We start from the raw sequence: 10,523 nt of genomic DNA, 5'->3' as shown, positions 1-10,523 counted from the left end.
AAAAAAAAAGAAAAAAAAAACGAAAGTGAACTGAGAAAGACAAAGGTACCAAGCATCGAGGTGCTATTGGCCTGTCTAGAACGACCTCACAGGGGACAATACACACAGTCGTAAAAGTGCATTCCAGGGTTCGAAATAAAGCCGTAATTTTCGCCCCTGTCTCCGACGGCCTATATAAAGGTGCTTAGGCCAACACGTCAAAAATTGTACGTAGGTCGTAGCGTCGGACATTGATTCTTTTCTGCATGGTCTTTGATACATTGAATGATTGTTTTAACAGCCGGTTCTTCCTTATATCTAACGTGATGGCTGCGTGGAATTACGCGTTCGTTGTGTACAAAGTTCCTAGTAAGCGGACTTTCGATTGTAGCGAAAATGCAAAGTGAAGTAAAAGTAGATTTTATTGCTTAAAGAGCACTTTATTTAGTTATAAAGATAACCACGACACTTTTCAAGCTCTCCAACGCAGTAGTGTTCAACACCGGCAATGAACTCCTGTGCTTCTATAAAGCGCTTTGGTTTTCGGTAAACTCCGATTTTAGCATATTCCTAGCGCCCCATACATGCTTTTTTACAAATAGGAATGAACCAGACTTCTACACGAAAAGAAATCATTCAGTGGGCGCAGTTCTGCAATGCTCAAAGCTGAGTACAGCGCACTAAATTATATCTTGCGTTTGTTTCCGAGGTTTGTTTTTAGTTAAATGATGATGTTAAATCTATTTTAATGCCTGTTACGCTGCATAATCTGGATCCTGCAGGTCGAAAAGTGCTTTCAGAAAATATACGTTTCGAAGCGGGGCCCAAATGGGTGCTGACTAGGCATCATCGTGTCCAGCGTTATACCCACGCTCATGACGCATTGTTCCAAGGCTGTTGTGCGTTTAAAATAATTTGTTTGACGTTGGATATTTTTGCAGTGTACAATGGCACTCATGTCTCGAAAGGACACGGAAGTGGTGTGATTATGTACTTGGCGAAATAGTTGTAATCATTAATACGAAAAAGATGGAAATGCCATTTGTTGAGAGCTGCAGCATCTCGTTTTCATATTTGTAGCGTAACGAGCACAAAATCGCATTTTATGTCTCTCGGCGGAAAAAAAATCACCCTATAAAAACTGAGCTGGATAAATTTTCGATGATATCCCGATTTCTAGCCAAATTTCAGTTTGAGAATTATCGCCTGATTTCTGTACCAACTCTTTATATAGAGAATTAAAAAAAAAAAACGAAAAATAACGAAAAACGAAAGGCTCTAAGTGTATAACTCATCACTCTCGAAGAGTCCACTGCAACTGGCGGCTGACGGCTTTGTCGTCGCGGTCTTCATGAGATTAGTGGCGACCAAGAAGTGCTCGTACTTAGCTAAAAATAGTCAGCGCATGGCTCTGTTATGTCACGTTCAAAGACGTATCAAAGACACGTTGCTACAGGTTGACACGCGTCTCATCAAGCGGAGCCTCGACAACCTCATACATTGTTCATGTGTCTATGAACCCGCCCTTACGAAAGCTCTTTATGATGCACCCCGCAGTCAGTTCCATCCGTGCGGCCTTAATTATTTACACGGCGACGAACAGAGATGTGAACAGGGCCGTCGGTACCTGACCGGACACTTTCTGCCGGCATGAGCACCTGAACGATGCCAATACCCAGCGCCAAGATCCTGTAGCATTCAGTGCTAAGAGCATGCATGGTCGCCGCTGTCAAGGAAGGCAGCACTCCGTGCGGCGCAAATTTGCAGAGCGCGAGCATGGCCTTAATCTCGCCATTTCACGGTCGAAGTAACTTCTCCTCTCGCCCAGGTATTTGCATGGTGCATATATTCGCGGAAACTCGTCGACTTACTCTTATTTTATTTCGCCATTTTTTGGTCAAAGTTAACAAATTTGTCGTGTAACACAGGTATTTGCATTGTGCTTATACCTGGGGAAACTCGTCTTCCAAACTAGCGTGACATCGCCAGATTTGTCATTGATAATAGCGTCGTAGAGGAGTCAATTGGACAGGTAACGACTCTATAGTCGTGCGACCGGCTGGGCCAGCGTGGCATATGCGCTATAGCCATTATAGTTGTTGACCGACTGTGCACAGTAGTTTCAAAGCTGCTCCTGCCACGCGCCCCTCTCCACTTTAGACCTTGTACTAATAAGTCGTCGGCACTCTTGGCCGGCGGGTAATGAAAGCTTCAGTGCCACATTTCAAATTCAGCCACGTTTCTTCAATGTGAGGGGCGTGCCATGTGGGTGCCTCATCGTTAGCGCTGACGGACGTCCGTTTTACCTGAGACGCATTGCTCTCAAACACAGTGTTCTCGAGACGCAGCATCGTTGCGCTAATACGCAGTGTGTTCGTATAGCACCGCTCTGAATTGCGATAAGCCGGCGTCCGTCAAAACTGGGTCCGTTATTTGTGAGGCCATAAAGTGAGACAAACTATAGGCTGTTAAGAGCCGGGTGGCCTATAGTCTTAGTAATTTTATCATTCACCAAAGTTGAATACTAAGGCCTAGTCAAGTAACATTTTAAATATTGGCTTCAGGAATAAAATAGCAATTCATAAGTGATAGACCATCTTCAAAAACTGCTGACTGAAACGTTTGTACCAAGATACCATTCATGCAGATTGATTAACCGGCCTTAAAACAGCTATCACGCTCCATGTAAACCACCGAACATCTAATGATCGTGCTGTAGACGGAGTATTTGGGGCATTCAAACGTTTATAACATATCCATAAAGACCTTTCCAACTTCACATCTACGTATACGTACCGTGCCTCTCAAAGCGTTGCCTCGAAAGCGGACCGTTGCTCATCGGCAACCTAACATACTGACGCACATCCGTTTCCCATTGCGCAAGGAAAGCCCCATCGAGGAGAACGCTGCAGGGAAAAGCGGATTTTGTTCTTCGAGACGCATCCTGGACACTGAAGTAGCACCGTTGAAACTTGAGGGATTTTGTGTTGCGCTAGTAATCACGTGGGCTGTGGAAAGAAAAATGGCAGAGTGGGCCAGAGAAATAACTCGAGGTACTGACATTCTAGTGGAAATCAAGAAAAAGAAATGGTCATGGGCATGACATGTAGTGCGAAGAAAGGAGAAACCGAATGTCGCTTAGGGTAACAAACTGGATTCCAAGGGAAGGAAAGCGTATCAGGAGGCGGCAGAAAGTTGGGTGGGCGGATGAGGTTAAGAAGTTCGCAGGGGCCAAGTGGATGCAGCTAGCACCGAACCGGGCTAATTGGATGAATATGGGAAAGGCCTTCGCCCTGCAGTGGGTACAGTGAGGCTGATGATGATAATAAGTAATAATGGCTGGTAAAAAATACCACATTACGCAAACAGTATCTTGGCGCAAACTTTTCAGCCAGCTGTTTTTCATGCTGACCTACAACTTCTAAACTGACTTTTTATTCCTGAAGTAAAATATGAAATAGTTGACTAATTAGTCGTTACTAATTAATTGACTCTGGGGAGCGAGAAATACACTGCAGGTTAGCAACACGATTTTTAACAGCCCTTAGTTGTTTTCAGTGGGCTATAGACACTCCGTCATTTAAAAAAAGAATCGTATGTTACCTTTATCTGGAATGCCCGGTACAGGCTTTTTGGTTTTTAACAATATAGCGCGAGCGTCGACCAAACTACTGGTCAGCGCCTTATAACGGTTATTAAGCGTGCAACGCGGTGAAAGTTCGCGCACGGAGAGAGGGCGTCGTCATCTACGCTGTTCCGCGCGAGGTCACACGCCTTGCTACAATCTATTCACGAAAACCCGACGGGTGGTAGAACACATGCGCATGAATAAGATGTGATAATTGGATGTGTTATCCCTCTTTTTTGCTTATTACACGAGGCCGTGCTGGCGAAGCAGAGTTAAAATAAGAAAAAAGAAAAGAAAGGAAATACAGCAGCATGTGGAAAGCATTGCCTAGAATGAGAACCTTCTCATTTGAGCAGTCCCCTGTGAGGTGGGAACACGGTAAAAGAGGCACCAAGCAAATCACGTGTGCTCTACTGGCCGACTTTTTCTTCTTTTTTTTTTTTTTTTTTTTTTGAACAGATGTTGTGGCAGGGAGTGTGTCCTCGTGATCGGAATAGCGTATAGCAAGCGACGATCAACCTTCGTGAGAGTGCGCGAACTCTCGCCGCGTTGCACGCTCGTTATAAGGCGCCGACCAGTAGTTTGGTCGACGCTGACGCTCTATTATTAAGAAATCAGCACGGCTGTGTATATACAGCCATGAGCAATAAGCGATCTTCTTGAAAAAATTGCGAGAATTCTCGGTATCTCTCTGAAAATATGAGGACGACCTGTGAGTATTATGCATCCAGAGGAAAACTTCTTAGAAAACTAAAAAAAAACTCTGGTTATCACACATAATTATAGAGTAATCAATAAAGGAATGCTCAAAATCTCTTCTCTCTCATATTGCTCATGACTGTACATTGCAGTATTGAACCGGACGCGCAGTGAGTATAACGGTGATGTCGAGGGCGACGTTAGAATCTTCGAACGCATCTTTAACTGTATCTCCACCGCTGAGAACACTCATAATATTTCAATTTTCGCCAGGGAGCAAATCCTGTGCAGTACTTTTTGCGAAATGCAAGCCTTCGGTAATCCTGAATTGTCTTGAAAAACATCCCCCCCCCCCCCCCCCCCCCCTATATGTTTTGAATTCATTCATCTAGACAGCGTGTTGCGGTTTGTCTTTATAGGCGGCATGTCTTGTTCGTGTGTTTCGGCACTTATTTCCGCAGAAGAACAGGCCGGTGCGTACTCGGTGGGTGATTGGAATGAGAATTTTACGTCATATGCTCCGGAATGGACTCCTCCCTCAAGTAGGAAACGGGTAGAATGACAGGTTTTGTTTTCGGCAAATACGCGAGACGTGTTCATTTCTTGAATTGTCTCTTCGAGGAGAGGAAAGAGAATCGATTCGAGAGCTGCGGATCTCTGGACGCGTGCGCTGAGTGCTCCCGATGGCACCTGGAAGACGTTCGGATGCGGACACCTCAAAGCAAAGTCGAAGCCCTTGGAGGAGTAATGGTTGCAACAAGTTATTCGGAAAATAATAGCATCTGATGAATCCCAAAAGGAAAGGTGATTCGGCGGCCGTCTAGCTCTCCGCTGAAGAAGTCATCGGATGTACGTACTGTTCGCCACCTTTGGAAGTCACAGAGGGATCGCTGATGAGAGTATTTTGCCCTTGTCGTGTTTAGTAGCCGCAGAAACAAAATCAGCGCCGGGCGACATACGTAATGGTCTAAAATGCTCGAAATGCGGGCATAAAAACCGGTACAAGTAACCTTTGCAATAGCTTCGCACTTGATAGCAAAACGCGTTGTAGGCGTTTGCTGCTGTTAGGCGCAAAGTGTGCATATAAACACGGTGGTGGTTCATTCATTTTTGAAATTTATTTTGCACGCTCTCAACTTTTCTCCCAGGTTCCTACGTGGCCATTATATTTAGCGGTTAAATTTCAGGCTGTGCAGACGGATAATACCACTGCAATCAAGGTGTACATCAGCGCTTTAAATATAACCTAGACATTTATAACCTCTCTCATAGGCATCCAGACTTCTACCTCTTTATCTTTTAAGCCTGAAATGGAATCGGCTCGCATTGTCCGAAAATTCAGGTGAACATTGCGGGGGAACTGGTGAACCTTAGTCGAAAACTGAAGCGTACATGATGCTGAACTTGTTGAAAAACCTCGCTTGAAAAAGTAGCTTTAGACAGCCATAGACTGTCTACAGACTTCTTTCAGTAAGGTCTAATGACTCTCTACAGATTTATGGACACACACTCTTTTTAAACTTTTGTCTGGGGAGTGTCTATAGACGAAAGGAAATTAAAAGAGTTAGATGCCTTAAAGTTTAAGATAATCTATAGAGAAAAATAATAGGTCTAAGCGGTAGCAATAGAGTCCATAAAAAGTCTCTATGGAGAGTCTGTAGACAACTTTTTTAAGAGTTCAGAACTTTTTGCCAGACTTGTCGCCAACAGAAAAAGCCCCAGGGGAGATTCTAAACCAGCGCCAGCGCTAAAACAGCGACGTTGTTTTCCGATACCTGAGACCGTGCGGCTATCTGCACACCCTTTTACTTTTGCCCGCATAGAATTTATAGCGCACGTAGATGAAGGAGCAGTATTCACGGACTATTTACAAAGCAGTGAGCGAGTGGCTGTACTGCACTAACTTAAAATAAAACTATAGACACAACTAAAAAGGCAGCAAGCAGCGACAACGCATGGAAACCAATCTCATGGAAAGTTCATTTTGTCATAAATGGCCTTCACCTGGAACATGATTTGACTAAATTACGTTTTGGCAAAACCAAATCGTTTAGTGTTGCGCCTCAACACGCGCGTGTTTCACAGACTGTGAAATTCAATTAAAAAAGCATGCCATATTGGATATTCACAGGTTGCCGTATAGGTCGCGCTGTGGGAACTTAAAACAAAGCCTTCCGTGGTGCTTTTTATGACATGCTCCATAAAAAAGAAAATTACATCTTCGCTAATAATAAAGCAGCGGTCAGTACGTGGTTCCCGGCACATCGCACAGAGGCCGTTAACAGAAGAGGCAAAAATATTTTTAGAGTTAAGCCACGTTTTAGCAGTAGGCCTCTGTGTGTATAGTTAGCTACAGCCTGTTGCAATAAGAACGAGTCATTATACAGACTTATGCTACCACATTATAGTTCTCGAGAGCAAAGTAAAGAACAGTGGAGGCAGCAACAGCATCGATATCAATTTTCTGCCTAGTTTCCTTGCACGAAACAAAACATAATTACTCGCTATTGACACAAAAATGTAGGCAACGCGCAGAAAATGGTTTAGGAAGCAACTCATAAATCTATCACGGACGTCGTTCAGTGGCGGGCTCTAGATGAATTTGACCGTCTGGCATAAGCATCGCACAGTACACGGGAGTCGGAAACGGTACACAAGTTGGAAAGCAGGCTCATGGATTTTCTCTGCAATAATCATCTAATAACAAAGTAGAAGTATTAAAAAAAAAGTAGAAATGAGCAAATAACTGTCTCGCATAGAGGCCCCAGTCCAGTTGCTCAAACAGGCTGGAAGAGGTGAGCCTTAGCGGCTGGAGGTTGGATGAGCGTTTGAACGCATTCCCGATGGCAGGATGCACAGTTCGTTCATGGAAGTCTTTGCAGCTGTGATCCACACTAAGGTGCAGAACTTTGAATGTGAATGTTAGTGAATAATAATTTTGCACTTCATATTTTAGAGGCAAAGTGCCACGGCATCATGACAATGAACCTGCAACTGAAAAAAAAAAAAAAAAAAAAACGTTTTTGCGAAGGTGTTTAATGTGACCATCATGCAAGTGAAGTTGAACAAATGATTCTGGTATAGGATTATATTCTTAGCCCGAAATATAGCTGCTTCAATTTTTTCTGCATCTAATTGAGTTCCATTCAGGCGAGACCAGGCTGAAAATTCTGCTAGAGCGGTGTTGCACTTAGCTGTGACATATACTCTATATCAGGGCCAGAGAAAAATGATTAGCCTCTTTTTTTAGAGGCGTGGCATGGTTGCGTGGGGATACTCGTACATTTCAGATGCATATCATGGGAACTCGCACGCCGTGAGAATCATTCATCACTGTGCGTCGCTGGAGCAGGATATACTACTTCCATGACGCGCCACCACTAACGCGATGTGCCGACGCCCGCGTCGCCTTTGCTTCACGGCAGCTTGCATCCAACCTCTCTCGCTCACGGCGCCGTCCGTTGTTGAATGGAGCACAATGATATCGTGCTGGCTGCGTATATTATAGCAGCTATAGCAGCGCGGGAGCACAGACAGACACCGAAGGGATTTCGGGAGTGGCAAATACTCCTCGCTTGTGTGATGCCGCTTGGTGCCCGTCGCGAATCGATAAGTGTTCCCTAAACCGAGCCGTGACTGCGCTGGTTATGTTATGGGAAGATTAAATTGACTGCTTTGTTGTCTGTGAAATATGCTCATCTCAGCGGGCGTTCGTTGTGTTCAGTGTCATAACTGATTTAGTTCGTTATTTTATGCGGAACCTTTGGATGGTAGTTGACTGTTGTCGTTTAATGTAACTTCGTTTAAATTAAGAAACGTTCGTTTTGAGGGAGCAAGAGCTCGGAATGACATGAAGCTCTTCGGTTCCCCACTCGTTCTACCCGTTTTCCTTTTCCTACCAGACAAAGGAGTTCTGCTCGCTTCGGCCTTTGGCCCATATCTCCCGCGGGCTATCACAGCACCGGAGGGAGGAGCCGGTCATAAGCAAGCGAAAGGTGTCAGGGTTACGTTGTGCAAAGTAAACTTATGCAATAAACAAAGAAAACACAGGCTAAACATGCAAAGAAGCATACGTTTCAAGACTCAGCTACATGTAAGCGAAAAAGAGGGTGGCGCGACGAGGTGGCGCGGCAAAAGCGATCATCGTACTTCATCGTAACATGCTCCAGGCCTTTGCTACATGGTTTTCTTTTTTATATATAGTGCAAGGAAGAAAAAGATATGACATTTAAGTTTCTCGAAATCACCTGTTTTAACGCTCTTAACTTGCACATGAGCTCGATGACAAAACTGTTTCAGTCTTTACACAAAAGCAACCAATATTTACCACCCCGCAATTGCTAACGCCGTCAGGGCTCAATACGCAATCCTTATTCATCGCCGTTCCCTGCTTGACGCCGAAGAAGCATGGTGGTTGCTATGATAGGAAGCGGAAGGGATACCTGGTGGCGACTAATGCCTGCCTGTACCAGCGGCGGCACTCTTGGCGACCAGGTGGTACGGGGATAAGGAACGGTTTGGGAAGGGTTAGGGAGGAGGGGGGTAGTCTAGGGAGCTGCCAAGGGACGTCTTGGCTATGCTTCCCCTCTCTTGCAGCAGCTTATCAGATTTCGCGCATTTCTCGTCCGCGCTGCGTGGTTGTTATATTTGCAATGATTGCTTAATATATTTTCGTATTTAACACTGTTCATTCCTGCTGATTTTGCTGCTTTATTAGGCACTATTATATGTATCTATACTTCTTCTTGTACCCCCCTTGCACAATGCCTCCCTGGAGGCCTGTAAGGTATTGTAAATAAATAAATAAATGTAAGATTTGCAACAATTTTCGGATAATCCTCTTCGCTAATTATGTTTTTCATTCAGCGAATAAGACCGACTCCACGAAAGAAGCATCAACGCCGTATCGTAAAGTTCCTGTCCTCTAAGGTGTAACTTGGAAAGCTGATAACAAGGCCCCTGCGTTTAGAGCAATGCGTATAGCGAATCTTATTATTTGCAGACGACCAAGCTTCTATTCACCTAACGAAATGTATCTCCATTGGTCATCTATCTATCCACGCAATAAAGCCCCTGCCCTGTATGGCATAAGCTTCCATTTCCCATTTTCTATGTCACTTGGTCGAACGTCAACGTGATGGCAACATCAGACGAAATCAGCGAGCCTATAGACACAGAAACTTTCACTAGAGGGTCCCGCCGTTGACGATAGCCATCGCCGCACGCATCAGCTGGCCACTGGCTGTGTCGTGCAGCAAATGATGAGGTGCGGTTGAGACAGGGGTCCGCTCGTTTCCCACGGACGCTGGAAAGCCGCAGCTGCGTCACCCGGCCCAAATGAATCCGAAATGGCCAATATAACATGGAAGCTAATATGGAGTACGGCTCCAAGTGTTCATTTGTCAGTTATCCTGGGACCCCGATTCCTTTCACAGATATGCAGCTATTGAGTTGGTCTCCATTAACACACGAAAGTTCAGTCTATAGGGCCTCTTTAGATTTTGGTACAAAGCGAAAATGTTCATAAAAGTCGATAACAGAGATTCCAAGGTTGTTGTTTTTCTTTTTTTTTTTTTTCGCTTACACGAGCAATGCCATTTTCGGCAGCCTAGTTTACCGATCTGGCCGGTATTGGTGAGATCAAAAGACCAAACTTCCCTGAATCTCTCTCTCATTCAAAGCTTGGAAACCGCCGAATGCATTATTCTGCAACGCTGATGGCGTTTTGTCCAAGAGTTATTGTCTAGCTTAATCTTCCGTTGCTTATCAACATGCGCAGCGATATATTTCCCTGCATAACGTGCCACTTGAAAGCGTCAGCAATTAAGCTAACATATTACATGCTTCCTTATACCAACAGTTAGTTCCAAAGCATCATGACGCGTATGCTTCTCGAGCCAGCTCCACAATACATTAGACTCCCACGACGTGCAGGCATTGATCGGCACTGTCTTCTCGAACCCGTACACCACCTCTTCTTGGGAGATCTAACTCGCTCCATCGAAACACCGCCACCTCCAATTACGACTGCTAACCTGCCATATCAACAACTTGCTGAAAGTTGGGTGGTAAAAAACACCACAGGAGTGGCATAGAGTTTTCAAATTTTGCATATTTGTTGTGTGCGTGAATGAGCGCTTTTTTTTAGAACAAACAAATGCACATAGCTGTTTGCTAGATTCCAATTTTTCCCTCGTTTTCGTGACTATGCGGTCCG

The sequence above is a fragment of the Amblyomma maculatum genome, chromosome 7 (assembly GCF_055883805.1).
Source record: "Amblyomma maculatum isolate TAMU_Amacu chromosome 7, ASM5588380v1, whole genome shotgun sequence".
Classification (NCBI taxonomy): Eukaryota; Metazoa; Arthropoda; class Arachnida; order Ixodida; family Ixodidae; genus Amblyomma; species Amblyomma maculatum.
Note: the sequence above shows the minus strand (reverse complement) of the source record.